The 23,593-nt window shown below is 43.4% G+C and overlaps 1 pseudogene across 1 annotated transcript; it reads left to right on the forward strand.

Moving 5' to 3' along the window:
* The first annotated feature begins 2,977 nt into the window (after positions 1-2,977).
* On the forward strand, positions 2,978-18,432 carry LOC308234073 (transmembrane protein 248-like; annotated as a pseudogene). The gene is made up of 2 exons: positions 2,978-3,056; positions 17,503-18,432. The product of its transcript is annotated as a transmembrane protein 248-like (transcript).
* The last annotated feature ends 5,161 nt before the right edge of the window (positions 18,433-23,593 follow it).

Genomic DNA, 23,593 nt, shown 5'->3' on the forward strand with positions numbered 1-23,593 from the left:
CTCTACAGGAGGATGGTCCCATCTGCTGAGATTTCCTGCTCTAGCATCCTCCCCACACAGAAGAGACATGCTTTATCTCATAGCACGGCCCAGTCTCTCCAGCCACTGGCTATCGGAGCTGCTCCAATTCCAGGTGCATGCACAGCGCCCCAGAATCTGGTTGAGCATGCAGACCCTGGGCCCACTCCAGAGCTTCTGAGTCAGGGGTCTGGGAGGGAGCCCAGGGCTCACAGGTTTAACAAGAAGCCTGGGTGGATAATGTTGCAGATGGATTAGGTCAGAGCTGAAGAACATAGATGCTGCTGGTTAGATAAGCTATGCTCTGGCCCCAGTGTTCTATGTTTATAGCTCTCATTTCTTGGATGTGTGGAATATAATCCTAAGCATGGAAGGAAGCAAGAAATATTCCCTCTATGTCCCAAACCATCTCCCTTGCAGATCCTGAAGCCTCCCTCATTTTCCTTGCTCTTCTGGTTTTCGGGGTTGACTCGTGGGCACCTGCAAGATAGAGTCGTGTCTCTTTTTCCAATGCAGACCTGATTCCTGTGCCCTGAAGCCAGCTCACTGGAACTCTGCACTGGAGTTCCATTTACTATTAAGGGCTCTAATGAGGAGGGACAGGCAATTATTATTATTTATTTCACTAATTAGCCAGATAATCATTCATTTTGAAACTATTCAGGGTTGGAAATCTGTTCACTTTGTGCCCTTTATGTAATTCGGATTCAAGTTATTTTTCCCCTTTTCTTTACAAAAACAGCTGCTTTGTTAACTGAGGGGTAAGGGTTGGGGGTGAGAAGGAGGGAATTAAAAAAGGAGCAAGAGGTAATTTCTGAGCTGTGAGGATAATGCAACCAGGAGCCAGAGTCCATAAAAACACCACCTTTCTGTCTTGGAAGACATAATGCTTGATGATAACCATAAAACATGGTCGTGCAAAATAAATTGCTGTTCTTTTCAAATCCTTAAGCGTACTACTGTGGGTGTCACTGGAGATATGCAACTCTTTTTTCTGACCCTGAGGTATATTTTATCATAATTTGTAGGGTGGGTGACAGCCTTGTACACATGATTGCCTTTTCCTGCTCAGTTAGCTTGTCAAGGTCATAGTCCTTTGGCCTTTTATGGATGTAGGACTATTAAGAAATGAGCAGGGTAACTGAACAACATGGAGAGGAAACTTTATTTTTCTTCACTAATCAATACACTACATTTTCATAGTTATTTTGGTGGGTGGGAGGGGATGTTGTATTTTTGTTGTGAAATGGAAAGAACTTCTGGGAGGCTGAGATTCATCTTCAATGTCACAAAATGAAGTGTTCAGGAGCACTTCCACCTCCAGGTACAATTTTTTTTTAAAGGTGGATAATTATAATGAGAAGTTGGTGCTTCCATAGGGTGGACATGCAGTATGGCACTGCTTTTGTGAGGCAAGTTTCCTAGATACAACCAGCCTGGTGGATTAGCTGTGTGTGTGTGTGTGTGTGTGTGTGTGTGTGTGTTTTATGACTCCCATTTTGAGAGTTTAAACAAGATCTGTGGATGATAGAAACTGTAGCCAGGCATCTCAATGCAAAGGAATGTGAGATGGTGGCCATTTCACATAGAAATGGAAAGCCTTAGTAAGCACTGGAGTGGGGAAAAGGCTGCCAGCAAAAAGTAGAGGAGGTTTCTCTGCCCCAAAGGATGACCTAGCTACTTCCCATAATGTCACCTTTGCATATCCCTCAGTAGGTTAAAGAATTCAGTGTAGGGAATTTCTAGCCTCAATGAGTCTTTCCCATTAGTGGTTTTTTGTTGTTGTTGTTGTCAATAACACAGGAAATTACTCAAAAGTCTTGCTAAAAACAGTCAAAAAGTCATAAACACGTCCTTGTGCAAGGCTCAAGGAACCATTACCCCCATGTCTTCAATTGCTCCTGCTAAACTTTCAGAAACTCTACCAAAGGGACTCTTTTATGCCCCAATAAAATGGAGGCATCAGGCTTGATTCTGATAGGAGCAGCAGCATGGAAAATGTGCTAGTATCTAATCTACTGACCACGACAGTGATCAAATATTTACTGAAAGAATACGAAGAACTTGAAAAATAAGAAGCCCTTTAGAGCACTGAACATGATCCTAACATGTTAACTTACTGAAGCTGATCTTTATACTTTATATAGAAGACAGTAATGTAAATGAAAGAAATATTCACACTGTTTGAGAATGAGATACAATTACTGAATCCAAGACCCACTTTAATATAGTGTTTGTTAGGTTGCCGAAGGAGGAACACACGAGGCCAGAGTGGTGAGATATTACGAATTTATTCGATCATCTGCACACCAGGTGGCTGAAGGCCTGGATGGCTCCAGTACCCAGTGACAGGAGCCAGTGGCTTTTAAAGGACTGTTGGTGGGCTTTTTTTCTGGGCGGAGACTTCTTTATGCATACACGGAGAGGAGATGATGGAATGTGGTCACCACAAGTGAAATGTGGTCTTGGCAAAGGGAATGTCCGTAGTGAAATAACCTGAAAAGCCAGTTCCTGGGGGCGGGGTATCAATTCAATTATTTGATCAGACCTAACTGTGCTGGCATATTACAAATGAATTTGATTATTTTAAATAATTCTGCCCTATTCTTGAAAGCACTTTCAAGAGCTCTAGGGGAAGAGGAAGAAGAATTTAGACTTCTCCTAAAGGTCATCTTACCAACTCACACCATTGCAGGATGACTAAGAAGGAGAGATAATGGGCAAGTGCCAGAAGTCAGGTTGTAGACAAGCCACTGGAAGGGACAGAATCTTGTAATAATCATTTAATATGGCAAAGGGTAGAAATTAAAAGTTAAGAAAGAAAAATGGCTGAAAGAGAAAACAGGTAGAATTGGATGAGGTAAGCCAGAAGCTCTTGTCCCACTGTAAGGTCCTATGTTTGGTGTGATATTTCAGTGGCTGTGGGAACACTGCCTGTTAATTTCCATGGGGCTAGAGAATGGCGGTGGCCACAGCTGAGAGAGTATTTGCTCCCCTTAAAAATAGGCTCCCAGATCTGAACCAAGATGGCGGCGAAGGTAAACACCTAAACTGCCGCCTCGCACAACAATTTCAAAACTACAACTAAAAGACAAAACGTCTATCACCCAGAACCACGGGAAAGCTGGCTGAGTGGAAGTTCTACAACTAGAAGGAAAGAGAAAAGAGCATTGAGATGTGCACAAGCTCTGAAAAGCTGAGGTACAGAGGCGCACAAATCAGGCTGGCGGCGGGCAACTGGGTGCGCTGCTTTTTTCAACCCGAAGGGAGACAAGCTCCCAATTACTCTGAACTCCAGTCTCTGGGGAGACGCTGGGGACCCAAACTCCTACGGGGAGAAGCTGGACTGTCTGCCACTGGGTCAGAAAGTGAGGGTGGCTTTCTTGCAGAGGTACGCACAGCAATCATTGTTTACTGCGCTGGGGCATGGGACCTGGGGACTTGGAAACGCGGAGACGCAGAGACAGCTGACTGGCAGCCATCACTGTTTGCCACGCTCTAGCCTAGTGACTCCCTGAGACCTCACCCTGCACAATCTACAAAACCACCCAAGCTCCATGCAGCAGCTTTTGCATATAAATGGTCCATCCTATTGCAGCTTAACCTAACAAACTGCAGCTCTGGTCAGACAGCTCCAAAATCTCCAAACCCCAAGCAAAGAGGAGAAAACTATAGTTCTCACTGTAGCTCCTGCTGGGTGGCCTCAGACAGTAGCTGACCTGCACCCCATTGAAGATCCAGAAGCTAGTGTATCTAGTGGTCGGTGCAAGATGACACCAGATTTCAACTACTCACATCCATAAGTGACACATTCAAGAGGCAGACTCAGTGAGCACCAAAGCCCCACTGAAGCAAGTCCTGCCCCATAAGCGTGTCTCCAGCACAGCAGTTCTTCCATTATAGACATAGCGGGTCCTCACAGACAATTGACCTGGAGGTCAATTCCTCCCAGTGTACCAACAGCAATCAAGGCTTAACTACACCAAGACTTAGCACTCAGCCCACAAAGGGGTGCACCAAGAGTGTCCACCTCAGGTGATAGGCTGAACCACTGGTCACCTACCACAGAAAACCACTCCATCAACACAGGGAAGCAGCAAAATGTGGAGACAAAGAACATGTCATGAATGAAAGAAATGGAGGAAAGCAAACTATTGGACATAAGAGTTCTAAACCACATTTATAAGGTTACTCAAGAATCTTCTAAAAACCGCCGAGAAACTTGATGAGACCTCCGAGGAGCTTAGTGAGACCTTCAAGGGCCTTAATAAGAATGCCAAAAAAATGGAAAAGGACCAGTCAGAAATTAAGCATACACTGTATGAAATAAAGAATATACAGAAATTCAACTGTAGATCAAAGGACCCCAAGAATCAAACCAAAGATCTGAAGTATGAGGAAACAAAAAACACCCAACCAGAAAAACAAAAAGAAAAAAGAATCCAAAAATATGAAGATAGTGTAAGGAGCCTCTGGGACAACTTTAAGCGTACCAACATCCGAATTATTGGGGTGCCAGAAGAAGAGAGAGAGCAAAATATTGAAAACCTATTAGAAGAAATAATGACAGAAAACTTTCCCTACCTGGTGAAAGAAATAGACTTACAAGTCCAGGAAGTGCAGAGAACCCCAAGCAAGAGGAATCCAAAGAGGATCACACCAAGACACATCATAATTAAAATGCCAAGGGCAAAAGACAAAGAGAATCTTGAAAGCAGCAAGAGAAAAACAGTTAGTTACCTATAAGGGAGTACCCATATGACTGTCAGCTGATTTCTCAACAGAAACTATGCAGACCAGAAGGGAGTGGCAAGAAATATTCAAAGTGATGAACAGCAAGAACCTACAACCAAGATTACTCTACCCAGCAAAGCTATCATTCAGAATTGAAGGTCAGATAAAGAGCTTCACAGACAAGAAAAAGCCAAAGGAGTTCATCACCACCAAACCAGGGTTATATGAAATGCTGACAGGTATTCTCTAAGAAGAGGAAGAAGAAAAAGGTAAAGATAAAAATTATGAACAACAAAATGACGACAAATACATACCTACCAACAAGTGAATCTAAAAATCAAGTGAATAAAAAATCTGATGAACAGAATGGACTGATGAATATAATAGAATCAGGGACATAGAAAGGGAGTGGACTGACAATTCTCAGGGGGAAGAGGGTGTGAGGGGTGCGAAAAGAGTTTGGACAAAAATCTTACACCTATGGATGAAGACAGTGGCGGGGGGTAAGGGCATGGGGTGGGGTGGGGAATCAGTTGGAGGGGAGCTATGGGGGGGGGGGGAGAGGAACACCTGTAATAATCTGAACAATAAAGATTTATTTAAAAAAATAGGCTCCCAAAGTGGAACTTTCTCAGACCTTGAGACACACAAGGGATTGTCAATGTAAGCTTTGTAAGCAGTGATTCCCATTGGGTTGAAATTGAGAACCTGAGGTCTCTGTGAGGCCAGCATTTCCAGGTAAACTGTCTTGAGGAAACCAAAATATGTTTTCCTGATCAATCTTATCCCTAATGGTTTTCCGCTGACATGTCAAGCACTCATGTGTATCGTCAGAGTGTTTGCACTGAGTGTTCCCTCCTCCTATAATGTTCTTTCCCCAGGTTTGCTCCCTGACTCTGCTCAAATGTCACTCAGCAGCACTGCCTTCCTTCCCCAGCCACCCTATTGAGCATAGCGACTTCTGGTCACTCTCTAACCACACCCTCCTGCCCTCGCCCTTCTTAGCATTTATCATCATCTGATGTAAAGTATTTGTTTTTCTTCCCCCATTAAGAAGGAAATTCTGTGAGGGATAGGGTCTGTGCCATATAGAACTTCCCAACAAGTGGGGGGTTCCTTATGGTTTTATTCCCTGTGCCTCAGCTTATGTCTGCCATATCATAAGAACTCAATGAATGTTTGTTGAATGAATGACTGAGTAATAACAATAATAGCTTTCCTTTCCAAGGGAATAATAGTAATAACTTACTTGTGCCAAGCTGCACCTCTACTTCCCCACATACTTTAGAGCCTGCCATCCACAATGAGCTGTAAGCTGAGTCACTGTACTTTGCACCCATTTTATGGATGAGGAGACTCTCCAAGTGATCCCATGCGCATCAACTTTGCTCCAAGGAATACCAAACTACCCTGAGAATATTAGCATGCCGTATCTTTTCTCCAATAAAGAATTTGCTATCACACACAAATTTAAAAAGAAAAGGAAATCAAAAAAGCATCAACATTACAAAAAAATTAGCAGGAAAGGAGAACTTGACTCAGAAGGATTTTAATTTCAGCAGGCTTCTTAGAAGGGACCAGTTGCTTAAAGTTGCCATGTTTGGGGATAGGGAATGCAGGATGCCTAGTTAAATTTGAATTTCAGACAAGCAATAAATGATTCTGTTAAAGTTATGAGCATGTTCCATATATTGTGTGGGACATACGTATGCTAAAAAATTATACATTGTTTATCTGAAATTCATATTTAACTGGGCATCCTGAACTTCATCTGGCAATTTGGCGCTGAATTTCAGATATAAGTTTTACCAACCCTACCTTTACTGGTTTCCATTTCTAACAAGACAGAGCAGAAACTATAATGGAAATAATAGCAATGAAAACAATTACAGTTACCATTTCTGTTCGCCAGGAACTGTGCCCTTCGCACGCATCATTTCCAGTCCTCACAAGGACCCTGCAGGTAGCATCTATTTTCCATTCTTTAGATAAGGCAAATGAAGCTCAGAGGAGATGAGTAACGTGCCTTAAGTCACACAGTCAAAAAGTCCATTTTCCTTTCACAACACTAATCACCTGAAGTAAAATACTTTGTTTCTGTCTCCTTTACTAGATCTAAGTTCTGTAAGGATACGGTCTGTGACCCCAAAGAACATCCTGATGCCCACATCTCTCTACTTTCCGTGACCCACACTGTTCTTGAGGGTACTAAGTCAGAACCAGGCCACGAGCAGGAAGGGCCATTGCTAGCTGAGCCCCAGAAGGAGTGCCAGGGATCTGAACACCCATCTCTGCCTCCTTGGTCCTCACGTCCTGAGCAACTTTTGTGCCAAGTCTGACCCATCCCTCATGCGACCACTGAGATGCTGAACTTCCTTGCGATTACCATTTTTTATTTTTTTTATTCACTTGAAAAAAAACTAAGGATAAATGGAAAACAGCAGCAGCTGTACTGTTTCATTTCCAGAGTCTCATGCTTTTTATTCTAAATGACAATATTTAACAACAAAATTGCTTCATTTCAACCTCATTGCATTCCTTCAAGAGGGAGTACTATAATTTAAAAATAATAAATGCAACAAAGTGAATATATTGCTTTCATTAATCCCCAATACTGCTTATTTTCAGCACTTTTAAATTATTTGGGTGTGCTCAATAGATTTAGTTGAAGTGGAAAAAGAATCATTCACATTTCAGACCATTTGCAGTTGTCAATTTATCTGCTGTTTTCCAAGCCAAGTAACTGAACTTCAGAGTTGCATTTAGTTTGAATGATTTCCTCCCTGCCCCCTGCCTGGTATGAAACAGTGAATTAGTCAAGTAAAAATGTCTTTGGAATTGAAGGTGCTATAAACAAGGGCATCATATCCTCTGAATGATCAGCCAGCATAGGTGATGTTGATTGCTTGTCATGGTACCCAAGGACATCCAGAGTGACTGTGGCAGCTTGCTTTCTCTATGCCCAAAATGAAGCGAAGAATTAAGGCAATAATCGAAACATTTCATTTCTAACCTGCCCTTTACTCGATCCCCAAGTATTTAAAGGAAAATATGAAATCATAATGTCTTTAAGTATCAGAACTTAAGCACTAAATTGCCAGGTAAAATACAGGATGCCCCATAAAATTTGCATTTCAGACAGACACTGAATAACTCTTTAGTACAAGTATCTCCCAAATATTGCATCCTATATTTTTCTTTGCTACATATGGCAATGCTTTGGAGGACCAAGACTTGCATCTTATTCACTTGCCTGGTGTTGCTTTTTTTTTAAAATATATTTTTATTGATTTCGGAGAGGAAGGAAGAGGGAGAGAGAGAGAGAGATGGAAACATCAATGATGAGAGAGACTCATTGATCGGCTGCCTCCTATATGCCTCCTCTGGGGGTGGAACCCACTGTGACCTCCCAGTTCATAGCTCAGTGCTCAACCAGTGAGCGCACCGGCAGGGCTGCTGTTGCTTTGTAAATATGGCACAAGAGTGCATAATTCTAGTGGCTGGAGTTTATTGAGTGATTATTGTGTGCTGAGCATTATCCTACGTGCTTTATATTTATGATCATCCAGGCCTCACAATTCTTCCAATTAGGAATATTATTATCCCATTTTACAGAAAAATGGGACTTAGAGGTGAAGGTACTTCCCTGAGATCACAGCAAACATGTGGTGGATCGGGGTGGTTGGAGTCTTCACAAAGACCTTTCTGATTTCACTACACCAGTGGTCGGCAAACTCATTAGTCAACAGAGCCAAATATCAACAGTACAACAATTGACATTTCTTTTGAGAGCCAAATTTTTTAAACTTAAACTTCTTCTAACACCACTTCTTCAAAATAGACTTGCCCAGGCCGTGGTATTTTGTGGAAAAGCCACACTCAAGGGGCCAAAGAGCCGCATGTGGCTCGCGAGCCGCAACAGTACAACAATTGACATTTCTTTTGAGAGCCAAATTTTTTAAACTTAAACTTCTTCTAACACCACTTCTTCAAAATAGACTTGCCCAGGCCGTGGTATTTTGTGGAAAAGCCACACTCAAGGGGCCAAAGAGCCGCATGTGGCTCGCGAGCCGCAGTTTGCCGACCACAGCACTACACCATCATGCTTTCTAATGAAATGAAACCAAATGACCAGTTGCCGATAAGATCATGTGTCTAACTTTTCTTTAAAGGTACAAATAACAGTCTTAAGTTCATACAGACATATTCAAGGTTGAGTTTTGCAATGTGTATATTAAGGCATATGTGCAGAACTTGTCTTATTATAAGTTCATCCCCTTGTCATCTTTTTCTGCCTTTTCCCCTGGAACTAGAACCCTCAATTCATTATTGGTAACTGGTCAACGAGAATAAAGGCTATGATTCTTAGAGGCAACCTCAGAAGAGTGTGGTTATATAATTAACCTGTAACATAGAGGGTGAGAGATCCAATTTTGTCACCCCCTTGTTATTAAAAAGAACATCCTAACTATAGCAAAAATATAAATTCAAGGTGTGAAATGCAGTGGTAATAATTGGACAAAACTTCAAATGAGTGTAAGCAGATCCCAAACAATTAGTTGTTTTAAACTCAGTAAAATTACTGTTATTTCATCTAAATTTAAATTCATTATGGTTGCCTGAGGTATTTAAATTTAATTTTGGTGTTTGTGAATTTGCTTGAACATAGTCTCCATCTCCTAATTGCAAAATGAGCAAGTTCATTTGCAAATGGGTCAGGTTCCATGCTGAGGATCTTATCATAACATTTCTTCTTAAATATCTATTGTGTGTAATTATTGAAAGGAGGATGAAACAACATTTTGGGGAAACAATCAAAAGAAGAAAACAGTGCTCACGACACAGCATAATTTTTTTCATTTTTGCACATTTGTTTTTCTATTACTGATTTCTGAAGTAGCTGGAACTGACAGATTCCACAATAATTGTTAGAAATGAATTCATGGTTTCTGTCAGGAAGAATCTGCCTACAGACAGGAAAGAAAACACATCTTGCAGTTCAAAGCAATTCTTTTTTTTCTTTTAATTCCATGAAGAGGGTGTTCAATTAACAGTTTTTTCCTCTTTCACCATAATTACCCCCTTTATTATGGAGGTCTGAGGACCTGACAATTGATTTCTGGAATCTGAGAGCAGGAGGTCCAAGCACCTGCCATAGAATTCACTGAAAGAAATTGAAGTTCAGGTGGGCCTCCTCCGTCCTTCTGTTATCGGGGAAGTTCATATATCCCTTTCCCCAATGAGTGCTGGGGGTGGAGTCCTTACAATATCTCAAGAAAAAGAATTTGCTGAGACTTGCCTGGGAGAACAAATGATTTTTTTAAAATATATTTTATTGATTTTTTACAGAGAGGAAGGGAGAGGGATGGAGAGCTAGAAACATCGAGGAGAGAGAAACATCGATCAGCTGCCTCCTGCACACCCCCCACTGGGGATGTGCCCGCAACCAAGGTACATGCCCTTGACGGGAATTGAACCTGGGAACCTTCAGTCTGCAGGCCAACGCTCTATCCACTGAGCCAAACCAGTCAGGGCACAAATGATTTTTATTTAAGTGGAATTACATGTTTGCGTTTCCGAAGCCCCATTTCCCTTAATCCAGTTATAGAAGAAGTGTAACTGGGGTTTCAGTAGAGCTCAAATCAGAGCCAGTGTCCAGGGTTTCCGTTCCGTATTGCAGTCAGGTCCAGTTCAGCATCAGGCTAGTTACAGTCCATTGTGTGGGGGGCCCACATGGCCATGAATGCAGGAGAGCACAACACACCAAGAACACAAGAGGAACCCAGAGAGACCAAGAGAGCGAACTCCTTTGTTCAGGTCAGGGTGGGGAACATCTAGCCTACGGGCCATATAAGGCCCACAAAATCATTTGGTCTGGCCCTGCCAAGGCATTAGGGGTGAGTTAATTAAATGTTTGACCAAATATAGCAGGCTAATTTTTAAGGTGATAATTTTGTATGGCTCATGAATGATGTTATAAATATCCAAATGGCCCTTGGCAGAAAAAAGGTTCCCCACCCCTGGTCTAGGTGATTAAATGTCTCAAATTCCATGCCCTGGCAGTAACCACACCCATTCTGGCCAATGATCTGTTCCCAAGTCTGACTGACAGACAAGTACCTTCCCAAAGCCAGATTCCCTGGGTGCTTGTCTATCTCCTCTCTGTTGGACCCCTGGGGAGTTAAAGCTACAGCTCTCTAGCAGAGCTGCTCAAGTGACATGCCCATCATATTTGGCCTTCCCTTTGCTCCTTTCCTGTTATTAATAACTAGTTCATTACAACAGCATCACTCCCAGGACTCATTTATTGAGCACCACCTGGCACCCAGCACTAGGCTCAGTACTAGAAATGAACAAACACGTACTGAACTTGAGCTTGCCATGCTGTGACAGAAGTCTGAATTATTGTGGACAGATAGCAGCATTGTGCTGATGGACTAAAATGACTGACAGGACAAGAAGCAAGGTCAAAGGGTCATGTCATGATTCTTCCAAGAGAGATGGCCTCAACCCCAGACAGTGTCCACATGTGACAGGAACAACTGTGGATCATTTGGTCATGGTAAAACATCTAAAGAAAACAATGATTTGCCAGAAAATGAAGAGAATGCAATTGCAGCCCCAAAAGAGCTGCCTTGTTATGTAATGGTTCAATCATAGGACCAATCCAGGGCCTGGGAAGGAGTTAGCCAGCTTCACCAGCAAAAAGCAAAATGATTTACATCTGGAAGCCACAGCTGGCATGAAAATCAACATTGAATCAGTTCCTTCCTCTAAGTCCATGTTCCATTAGAATAACTACGGTAGGTGACATTTTTCACATTTTAATTGGTGTTTTGCTGATTTTATCAGAATTTCTGCTGATCAAAGCAAAGTGGCTATTTATTTATTTTGCAATGAAGCTAACTGTTCACTGCGAGTTTAATGTACTGTAATGAATTTTAAATATCTTCCCAGTCATATTACAAAGTGTTTGAATCAAGATGTCCTTGTTACACTTAAAATTATTAATTACTCAAATGGACAAAAGGCAACTTTCAGATATAAAGTCACATTTCAAATGGATCTGAATTGGGCCAAAATGTTGTGCTGCATTTAGGAGATGTCAGAAAAATAAAAATGTTTTCCCCCTGCAGTCTGCTTAACCCACTCGTACCTGCTTGGTTGTTAGACATATGATAAATACTTTCATTATTAGTTTATCTTCATAGCTCACAGAACAATAAGTTTTTATGTTATTTACACTCCAGTGACTTTGGTTTAATTGGCTTCTTTTATGTTATTTATATAAATATAAATCATACTGGGTTTTAAAGTATTAATGGTGCATTTTATGTTATAATGCTATTTTCATCCAGACTAGCACTCCATAAATGCATACTCTCCAGCTAAGGACCTTTACAAAATCTACTGCAAGAGTTGAAACAGTCCTGTTTGGTGTGGCTCAGTTGGTTGGAGCATTGTCCCATGCACCAAAAGGTTTTGGGTTTGATCCCTAGTAGGGGTGCATATGGGAGGCAACCGATGGATGTTTTTCTCACACATCTACGTTTCTCTCATACATCTATGTCCCCTCCTCTTCATATCTGTCTCTCTCTCTCTCTCTATCTTTATCTCTCTCTCCCTCATCAGGTATGTAGAGCTGAAATGACATCATGTCTGGAGTTTCTTTCAAAATAATTTGCCAAGCCCTGACCTGTTTGCTCAGTGGTTAGAGTGTCAGCCCATACACTGAAGGGTTGCAGGTTCTATTTCCGGTCAAGAGCAAATACCTGAGTTGCAGGTTCAATCCCTGATCCTGGTCAGGGCTTGTGCAGGAGGCAACCAATCAATGTGTCCTTCTCACATTGATTTTTCTCTTTTTCTCTCTCTTCCCCCTCCCTTCCTAAAAATCAATGGAAAAAAAATATCCTTGGGTGAGGATTAACATTAACAGAAACAAAACAACAAAGACAAAAATAAATGATGAAAGGCATATAAAAGTTAATAAGAGAGGTTTTTGAATGGACAAGTGATGTCATTTCATTTGGTTAAAAAATTATGTGCCTTAGGGGTGGGGTTGGAGAACAAATAAAGCACTGTGGTAAGTTTAACAGAACAATAATTGTTTAATGTGATGGAACTGGTCATTTAGTTTCAGTTCATTTAGGGAAAGTTAGGTACCCATCTGAAGCACAGCCTTGATCTTGATGGTGACAGAGAGGGAGTGAAGGACGAAATACTTCTTGAGCACTCCTTTTTCAATGTCACTCAAACCTGACCCAAACACAGGTTTTCTTATTGAAAGTCGTGTGACATGAGCTGGTTCATTCACCTTTGACTATGTTCAGTTTTTAAAGTGCCAAATAAATTCAGGACAAGATGGTTTTAGGATTTTGTTTTACAGGGTGAGCCCATTGAAAGAACTCTTGGAATAAAAAAGAAAGAAAGAAAGAAAGAAATCCTTGCTGGAAAGCTTTGGTCAAGTTCCTTAACCGCTCTTGGCCGTGGTTGTCTTATGTGTGAAACACGGAGAGCTGTAGCACGTGCATCAGGATTGTTTTGAGAAACAAATGAAATAAGATACGTGGAGCTCTAGCATAGTACCTTGTTCCTAACAGTTGCTCAATAAAGAGTTATTATTGTAATGCAACTTCAGTATCCTTCCTCTATATAAGTTTAAAGGGTATCAACAAGTAATTCATTCTGCTAAATATGGCATGTTTTAAACTCAGATAGAAACTACTGGGGAAGTAACAAATATTTATTTAGTGAGAATGATGTCACCAAAGAGGAGAGATAATGTCTGGCATCTAAAGAAGTACCAGAAAAAAAAAAGAAGAAGAAAAGAGAAGAAGTATGGAAATGAGTACTACACAAGACACGAGGGAAATAGCTTGTAGACTATGGCAGCTGCTCTCAGAATGAATCGAGTGCTCTGAACAAGGGGCACGGTGACCAGCTGATGGAAAGAAACCTAGAGATAGTTCGAACTCCACCTGATGACGGGAAATCATATTCACGCGGGTGAGTGTGGCATATGTTTGCCTTAAATAGCACTTTCCGTTTACCAAGAACTTACACATTTTCTCACTCTGTCTTCACACCAGCCCAGTGAGGTAAGTGGCTCAGATGTAACTGTCTCGTGTACAGAGGAAGTCGCTGTGTCTCTGGGAAGGAAAGGGGTTTGCCCAGGGCAGAGCTTGCGCCAGATCACCCTTCCTCAGAAGGAGCCGCCTCAGTGAGTTGTTAAACCTCACAAAGTAGCTAACAATGAGCAAAAACAATGTATTTCATTCTTACAACCATCCTGTGCATCGGTATATGACCACTAACCTCATTTTACAGATAGGAAACAGAGGCACAGGAAAGTGAAGCAATGTGTACATTAAAATGTAGTTAGTGGGAGACCAGGAATTTGAAGTCAGAAAGTCTGGCCCTGGAATCTACACTTTTTAAAAAATTTGTTTTATTGATTAAGGTATTACATGTGTCCATATCCCGCCATTGCCCCTCCCACCCCACTCCCATACATGCCCTCACCCCCCAGTGTCTTGTGTCCATTGATTATGCTTATATGCATGCATACAAGTCCTTCGGTTGATCTCTTACCTCCCTCCCCCCTCCCCAGCCTTCCTGCTGTAATTTGACAGTCTGTTCGATGCTTCTCTGCCTCTGTATCTATCTTTTTGTTCATCAGGTTATAATGTTCTTTATTTTCCATAAATGAGTGAGATCATGTGGTATTTCTCTTTCACTGACTCTACAATCTACACTTTTTACACTACTCTCTCCTGTGACCAGAAACATAATTATCTGTGGTTCTCAAACTCTAGCAAGTATCAGAATCACCTGGAGGGTTTCCTCAGGTGAGGATTAACAAAACAAAAAACAAAACAAACAAACAAAAAGCATTGCTGGTACTCACATCCCGAATTCTGATTCATCGGGCCTGAAGTGAAGCTCTATAATTTGCACTTCTTTTCTTTTCTTTCTCTTTTTTTTGTTTTGTTTTGTTAATCCTTAACCAAGGATATTTTTCCCATTGATTTTTAGAGAGAGTGCAAGGGAGGGGGATGAGACAGAGAGAAACATCCATGTGAGAGGAACACATCGATTGGTTGCTTCCCCCATGCTCCCTGACCGGGGCCAGGGATTGAGCATGCAACTGAGGTATGTGCCCTCGACCAGAATCAAAACTGCAACTCCAGCCCTAGCTGGTTTGGCTCAGTGGATAGAGCATCGGCCTATGGACTGAAAGGTCCCAGGTTCAATTCTGGTCAAGGACACATGCTTGTGTTGCAGGCTCGATCCCCAGTAGGGGGCGTGCAGGAGGCTGCCAATCAATGATTCTCTCTCATCATTGATGTTTCTGTCTCTTTCTCCCTCTCCCTTTCTCTCTGAAATCAATGAAAATATATATATTTTTTAAAAAACTGCATCCCTTCAGTCTATGGGCCAGTGGTCTAATTACTGAGCAAAACAGCCAAGGCTCTTTTTTTTAAAAAAAAAAAAAAAAAAAAGATTGATTGATTTTAGAGAGGAAGGATGGGAGGAGAAAGAAAGAGAGGGAGAGAGAGAGACTTATTGTTCCACTTACTTATGCATTCATTAGTTGATTCTTATATGTGCCCTGTCTGGGCATTGAACCTGAAGCCTTGGCATATTGGGACGATGCTCTGGCCAGGGCTGGAATTTGCATTTCTAACAAGTTCCCCATGAGATGCCAATCCTGGTGGTCTGGAGACCATACTTTGAGAACCACTGGTCTAGACTAGAGAAACAACCTTTTGATGGTGCAGACACACTGTATATACTGCATGGTTCTTTGGTCTATGAAAGAGTGTTGGTAAATATCTGACTTGGGGGTAAGGGACTACACCTGGTGCTCCCAGGAGGCTCATATCGCGAGGCTTTTTTAACGCCCACAAAATACCAAGGTGAAGACACTTGTTTGAATGTTTATAAAGACCTCCCCTGGAAAAGCTAATTTGTGTAGTTATTGTCATTCTCGAGATAGTCTGAGGATGGGAAGCAAGGAAAAGCATATGCAATTAGTGGAAGTCATTTTCACAGGAAGTCTGGAATGGACAAGAAAAAAGAAGCTGGAAGAAATGGGAACATCATTCCTTTCCTTCCATAGCAAGGGTCCACCAGTGTTGTAGGAGAGTTGTATGTATTCACATCTCCAGAACTATGGCTGCTTTCCTGAGATTTTTAGCATTATTATTATTTTAACCTGAGGCCCAGTACATGAAATTCGTGCACTGTTGGGGGTTCTCTCAGCCCGGCCTTTGCCCTCTTGCAGTCTGGGACGCCTTGGGGAATGTCTGCTGCTGGTTTTCTTCTGACTACTTTTAAGATGTTCTTTGCCTTTGTTTTTGTTTTTGTTTTGTTTTGTAGTTTTCCTCTAATGCACCCAGGTAATAATTCTCTTTCTCCTCGCAGTCCTCACAGTCCTTGCAGTCCCCTCAGTCCAGGACCCCATAGGGGATGTCCTCCTAAGCCGGCAGTTGGACATCCCTCTTGTAGTCCAGAACCCCTCTCTCCTTACCACCTGCCTGCTCGCTGGTCCTTACCACTCAGCTTGCTGCTCCTTAGCACTGCCACAAAGTCAGGAGAGGCTTCTGCCACCACCACTGTGCTTGCCAGCTATGAGCCTGGCTTCTGGCTGAGCAGCACTTCCCCTGTGGGAGCACACTGACCACCAGGGGGCAGCTCCTGCACTGAGTGTCTGCCCCTGGTGGTCAGTGCACATCATAGTGACCACTTGTTCTGAACATTCTGCTGTAACAGTCGCTTAGGCTTTTATTATATAGACTAGAGAGAGGCCCGGTGCACGAAATTCGTGCATGGGGTGTGTGTGTGTGTGTGTGTGTGTGTGTGTGTGTGTGTCCCTCAGCCCAGCCTGCACTCTCTCCAATCTGGGACCCCTCGAGGGATGTCCGACAGCCCATTTAGGCCCGATCCCACAATGGGCAGTCAGACATCCTTCTCAGAATCCAGGACTGCTGGCTCCCAACAGCTTGCCTGCCTACCTGCCTGCCTGCCTGATTGCCCCTAACCGCTTCTGCCTGCCAGCCTGATCACCCCCTAACCACTCCTCTGCCAGCCTGATCGACGACTAACTGCTCTCCTGCAGGCCCGATTGCCCCTAACTGCCCTCCCCTGCTGGCCTGGTCACCCCCAACTGCCCTCCCATCCAGGCCTGGTCCCCCCCAACTGCCCTCCCCTGTAGGCCTGGTCCCCCCCAACTGCCCTCCTCTGCTGACCCGGTCCCCCCCTAACTGCCCTCCCCTACTGGCCTGATTGCCCACAACTGCCCTCCCCTGCTGGCCATCTGTGGTGGCCATCTTGTGTCCACATGGGGGCAGGATCTTTGACCACATGGGGGCGGCCATCTTGTGTGTTGGAGTGATGGTCAATTTGCATATTACTCTTTTATTAGCTAGGATGATCAAGGTGGCAAACTGGTTACGTTGCTTAGAAATACCCAGACGTGAACTTGTTTCTTCATTAGCTGAGGTGTTGCAATTAAAATAACACAGGAATAAAGAATATAATAAGGGGAAACCATGGCTGCGAGACCCTGACCAACCCGTGCCACAGCTGCATGCACCTGGCTGGGCATCTGGTCCTTGTGTCTGTGCTGCTCCCAGAGCAGCAGAGAGGATGGTGCCAAGTGGCCCAGACCCAGCACGAGTGAGGGTGGAGCGGCCACAGGCTTGGCCCGGGGCACACTGCTGCCCCGGACGTGAGGTGGATGACCAGACATCAAACTCCTGGAGAACCTGACACTGCCATCAGCAGTGGGCCTCCCCTGGTGGTCTTGATGATCAGTGTAAGCGCCCTGGCAATAGCTTTCCTGACCTTGGGCTACTTCTTCAAAATCAAGGAGATTAAGTCACCTGGAATGGCAGAGGACTGGAATACTTTTCTGCTGCAGTTTAATGACTTGGACTTTTGTGTATCAGAGAATGAAACATTAAAGCATCTCACAAATGACACCGTGACTCTGGGAAGCACAGTGACCAGTGGGCAGGCAGAGTGTCCACCCAGTCCCCACAGGCACTGGAGGATTCAGGCCCTGTTAACATCTCAGTTGCAATCACCCTCACCCTGGACCTACTCACACCCTTTGGAGGGTCCTCTCGCAATGTCACCCATCTGTACTCGACCATCTTAGGGCATCAGATTGGACTCTCATGCAGGGAAGCCCACAAAGAGATAAACATTAGCTTTACCCTGCCAGCTGCTTGGCACACGGATGGCTGTGCCCTTCAGTCACTGTGAGCAGATGGCGTTCACAGCCTGCATGTCGCTCACAGCCAACCCTGGTGTGTTCCCCGTCACAGTACAGCCACTGCACTGTGTTCTGGATGCCCACAGCAATGCCACACTCTGGTACCCAATCTTCATGACTGCTAGAGATGCCAACACAAAATATGCTCAAGATTGCAATCCTTTCTGGTGTTATAAGGGGGCCATTGGAAAAGTCTATCACACTTTAATCCCAAGCTTACAGTTATTGTTCCAGATGATGACGGTTCATTAATAAATATGCACCTCATGCACACCAGTTACTTCCTCTTCGTGATGGTGACAACAAGGTTTTGCTCTGCGGTTATTAAGGGCAAACCTAGCAAATTGCCTCAGAGCACTGAATTTTGTCCTGAGAAGGTTGCTTTGGCTGATGCCTAATCCCACAGCTGCCCGTTTTCTGAGAGAGACGGAGTAAACCGTAAGTACTGCCTGCTGACGCCAGCCTGGGCCTGAACACTCTGTGAATACATTCTCTTGCAATGTTGGGTTTTTCCAGCCAAAGACATTTCAAGTGCCTGTAATTGATTTATACATGTTTATAAAAACCTATTCAGAAATTGATCCACTGGTGCACGTGCCTCACACTGGGTGCAGTCTGAACCCCGCAGCCTTTCCTGTGGACTTGGCGGGATGATCCACATAGTGCCCGCCACGATGCCTGATCTCCCTGCCTCAGAGCAGGCCTTGCTGTCTTTACCAAGATCTCAGGGCAGTTCATGGCTGGAGGGGTTGAGGTTTGCTTCGGTTCGAAACAGTCTGCACTTTTGACGTGATATTGCATTTCCCAAGCCACCAATCCATTTTGTGGATTTTACGTGTCTGTGGCTTAATACTCATAGTACCAATAATAATACCCTTTTCTCTGTTTTGCTTGCAAGGAAACATACATAGCTTTTTAAGTTTTCTTTTGGAAAAAAAAATAGCCACATTGTAATATTACTCTAGTTAAGACACACTTGTGCTTTCAAAATCTTGAGTAAAATGTTCAATATTTTAAAAAAAGAATATAATAAGGACTTTGAGCTATTACGCTCCGTTAATATTGAATGTAGTTATCCAAACTTCTCCCTGTTTTATGCATTTATTCCACTTCATATAGAAACATACTACACTAACAGTTATGATTGATTGCATTGTTCATTTGAAACAGAAATTAAGTCTGAAATAGTAGTGATCTGACTCTGCATAGAGAGCTGGTGCCTTGCTGCTACCCTGCCTGGACTCCAGCGATCTCTGCCCACCGGTACCCTCAGCACTGCTTGTCCCGGGGGCCTTACATCGAGGCACTTGTCTTTGTCAGGTTCCACCAAGCTCTGAGAGGGAATCTGTCCTCTGCCAGCTTGGCCGAGTATCCAAGGCACTGAATTTAACAGAAGAACTAAGTACTTGGCAGGGAATAAAACTTTGAACCCAGGACTGTCTGTTGCGAATCAAGATCTCAGTTAGGAATAATCTCATTTAGGGAGAATTTTCTGGAGGAGAGAACATCAATCTGACACAGTGTAGTATTCTGTATCACTGGGGTTGACCAGACCACCCAAAAAACAGGTCTTTAGTTGGCATCATTTTGGCCACCTCCCCTTCTCACCGAGATGCTTACACTAAATTGCATTTCTTTCAGCTGTTTGCCATTGGCTTTCACCAGGCAGCATTAAAAAGAAAGGGCTGGAAGACCTTATACTTATTACATTTACTTTTGGGTTGTTGAAACACTTTACCCATTACTTCACACATGTAAGCATTCAAACTTTTTCTTTATATTTATAAAATGTTTCAAACTTACTGAAAGTAATAGACCCAAAGTAGTTATGAAACACTTACTTTTTGCCATATCTGTTTCATTTTGAAAAAGAAGTAGAATGTTTTAATTACAGTTTACTATTCCCCCCACTCCACTCCTTTCCCTTCCTGACTCCCTAGAAATAACCACTGTCCCAGAGTTTGTATGTATCTTTCCTGTCCACATTTTGTGTGCTGTTAGTGCATGACGAAGTATCTACAAACAATATGTAGTCTTGCTCCAGAGGTTTTCTAAAGTTTCCATTAAGTGCCATATAGCACATCTACATTTGCATACAGTGGGTTCTTCCTGAGGAGATTTGTGAGAAACTTGTGTTGGGTGTGATGCTGAGCACGTTTGTCTCAGGGACACCATGGAACATGTACGTGGAACTCTGTGCAGGGCTGGTTGGGATTCTGAACTCTCATTTGTCCACTGTCATTTTGTCTGTTTACTTCATCTGAATAGTTCCTTACCTTATTTTCCATCTGCCTACATTTATTCATTAATTTCTTGAAGCTTGTTGCATTTATGTTTTTGTATCAAGATCCCTTTTTTTCTTACATGTTTGAGCTCCACTTCCTCTCCCATTCAATGCCTCCTCCAGTTACATACTAGTTACCAGCAGGCACTAACACCCATCCCCTCACCCCTTTGAGCACTGAACCCATGACAATAGGCAGGATTTACTATATACTAAGCAGGACATTATTTAGCAAAATAAATTTGATGAGCCTAAAATCCAGATGCATTATCTGTTAATATCCAGGAAAATAGGTACAAAATGTGCAATGAGTTTCTATGTTAAAATACTTCCTTCCCGGGAGTGGGCCCCTGTAGTTTATTCCCCAGTCCAAAAGTTGTTTTCGGTAGTAGAAACAGCCTTAGGATAGTAGACTGATGAGCACACATAGCAATATTTTTATAATTCGGAGCCAAGATGATAGCACAGCAAAGGAGCAGAAGCCTGAGGAAGCTATTAACAATTTAAGAATTTACCATTTCCAGTTAGTACAGGAATGTTAATTCCATTTCCAAGGAGAAGCATAAAAATGGCATGTGTTAGGACTCTTAGAGATATACTTTGTATAGTAGAATATTAAAATCTCAGAGTTTGGTGTTTTTACCCTCTGAGATTTGCTAAGTTTCCCTCCACCTTATAGTTAAGCACAACGCTGGGATAGTTTTTAAAGGCAGTCATTCCAAATGCATCTGAACTCATCTCCTTGGAGTTACAATGGGCGCCTTGAATGGCTGTGTTAGCCTCAAGATAACCAAGTGATCCCCAAGATTTAGGCAAGAGACAAAAGTAGTTATACATTAATTTTAGTATGAAAGAGCATTTTTGAACAGGATAGAAATGTTTAATCAAATAGGGGTAAGTTTCTACAAGACATACAGAGAAATGAGTATCTATAATTGTTTTTAAATAACAAATAATTATGAATTTTAGTATCATATTGATTCACCCATGTGTTCAACTAAGGCTCTCTATTTTCATATTCAGCACATCATAGCTCTAATATCTGCACAGATTATTGTGTTGTTAAGTAATACAGCTTTCTTTATGAATACACCGATTATAATAATGTCATACTATCTTATTCATTTTTCCACATGTGCATATACTTATAGATAAAAATATTTACTGAGTTCATTGTACTGCAGATACTCAGGTACTAGAAATACAAAGATAAATAAGGTCTGTACCATGCTGTCAAGAAACTGACATCTTTTTGGTAACTGATAGAATTATAAGCAAGTAATTATAGTAAAATGTTATTATTGATATTGTTGATTAATATGAAAAATGTATGAAAATACTGATAAAGAAGTAAATGAATCCTGCCAGAAACCATCAAGGGTAGTAAGAAACAGAGGTTACATTTGAATAAGGATAATTTAAGATAGCATTCCCTGACTCCCCAGAACGGATTTAATCTTCCTTGATCTCTCTCCCCAGAATAATGTATGCCTATCTCCATTAGTATGTATTATTGTATTTCATTATAGTTAACTAGAGGCCCGATGCACAAAAATTCGTGCAAGAGTAGGCCTTCCTTCCCCTGGCTGCTGGCACTGGCTTCCCTCCGGCACCCGGGACCCGGGCTTCCCTCCTCGGGCTGCCCGCAGGCACCCGGGACCTGGGCTGGCTTCCCTTGGGCCGCCCACAGGCACCGGGACCTGGGTTGGCTCCCTCCAGCCCCAGCTTCACGTCTGGAATGACGTCTGGAAGACATGGGTCTAATTAGCATATTACCCTTTTATTATCATAGACTGGAGGCCCAATGCATGAAATTCATGCACCGGGGTGGGGGTGGGGGTGTCCCTCAAACTGGTCTGCACCCTCTCCAATCTGGGACCCCTCCAGGGATGTCTGACTGCTGGTTTAAGCCCAATCTATGGGATCAGGCCTAAACCAGCAGTCAGACATCCTTCTCGCAATCCAGGACCACTGGCTCCTAATCACTCACCTGCCTGCCTGCCTACTGCCCCCAACTGCCCCCCCTTCCCTCCCCTGCCCTCCCCTGCTTTCCCCTGCCAGCCTGGTCACCCCCAATGGCCCTTCCCTGTCAGCCTGGTCACCCGCAACTGCCCTTCCCTGACAGCCTGATCATCCCCAACTGCCCTCCCCTGATGGCCTGATCGCCCCTAACCCCCTGCCAGCCTGATCTCATCCCCAACTGCCCTCCCCTGCAGGCCAGTTCACCCCCAACTGCCCTCCCCTGCCAGCTTGATCGCCCCCAACTGCCCTCCCCTGCAGGCCTGATCACCCCCAACTGCCCTCCCCTGCAGGCCAATTCGCCCCCAACTGCCCTCCCCTGCAGGCCTAGCTGCCCCCAACTGCCCTTCCCTGACAGCCAATTAGTCCCCAAATGCCCTCCCCTGCTAGCCTGGTTGCCCCCAGCTGCCCACCCCTACTGGCCTGATCTCACCCCCTACTGCCCTCCCCTGCCAGCCTGATCTCGCCCCCAACTGCCCTCCCCTGCTGGCCTGATCATCCCCAACTGCCCTCCCCTGATGGCCTTATCGCCCGTAACCCCCTGCCAACTTGATCTCATCCCCAACTGCCCTCCCCTGCAGGTCAGTTCACCCCCAACTGCCCTCCCCTGCAGGCCAGTTCACCCTCAACTGCCCTCCCCTGCCAGCCTGTCACCCCAACTGCCCTCCCCTGCCAGCCTGGCTGCCCCCAACTGCCCTCTCCTGCCAGCCTGATTGCCCCTAACTGGCTCTGCCTCGGCCCCCACCACCATGGCTTTGTCTGGAAGGAAGTCAGACATCCGGAAGATGGCCTGTCAACCCAGTCTAATTAGCATATTACCCTTTTATTAGTATAGATAGATTATATAGGATAGGATTGCTTAAAAGGGGGGGGGGTGGAGCCTTTTTCAACAGGAGAAGATGCTCTTGGCAGACAAAAGGGACTTCTTTAAGTGGAAAAGAAAAGACCATCACTAGAAATAAGAAAATATATGAAAGAAAAAAATCTCATTGATAAAAGCAAACATAGTGAAGGTAATAGATCAACTACTTATAAAACTAGTATGAAGGTAAAAATAGTAAAATCATCTATATCTACAATAATTAGTTAAATAAAAATTTATAAAATATGATGGCAAAAACATAAAATGTGGTGGCAGGGATGTTAAAATGTAGTGTTTTTAGAATGTGTTCGAACTTAAGCGACCATCAACCAATTGCTATATACATAGGTTGTTATTGTGAAACCTGATGGTAACCACAAACCAAGTACCTATA

The sequence above is a fragment of the Plecotus auritus genome (assembly GCF_963455305.1).
Source record: "Plecotus auritus genome assembly, chromosome: 1".
NCBI classification, from domain to species: Eukaryota; Metazoa; Chordata; class Mammalia; order Chiroptera; family Vespertilionidae; genus Plecotus; species Plecotus auritus.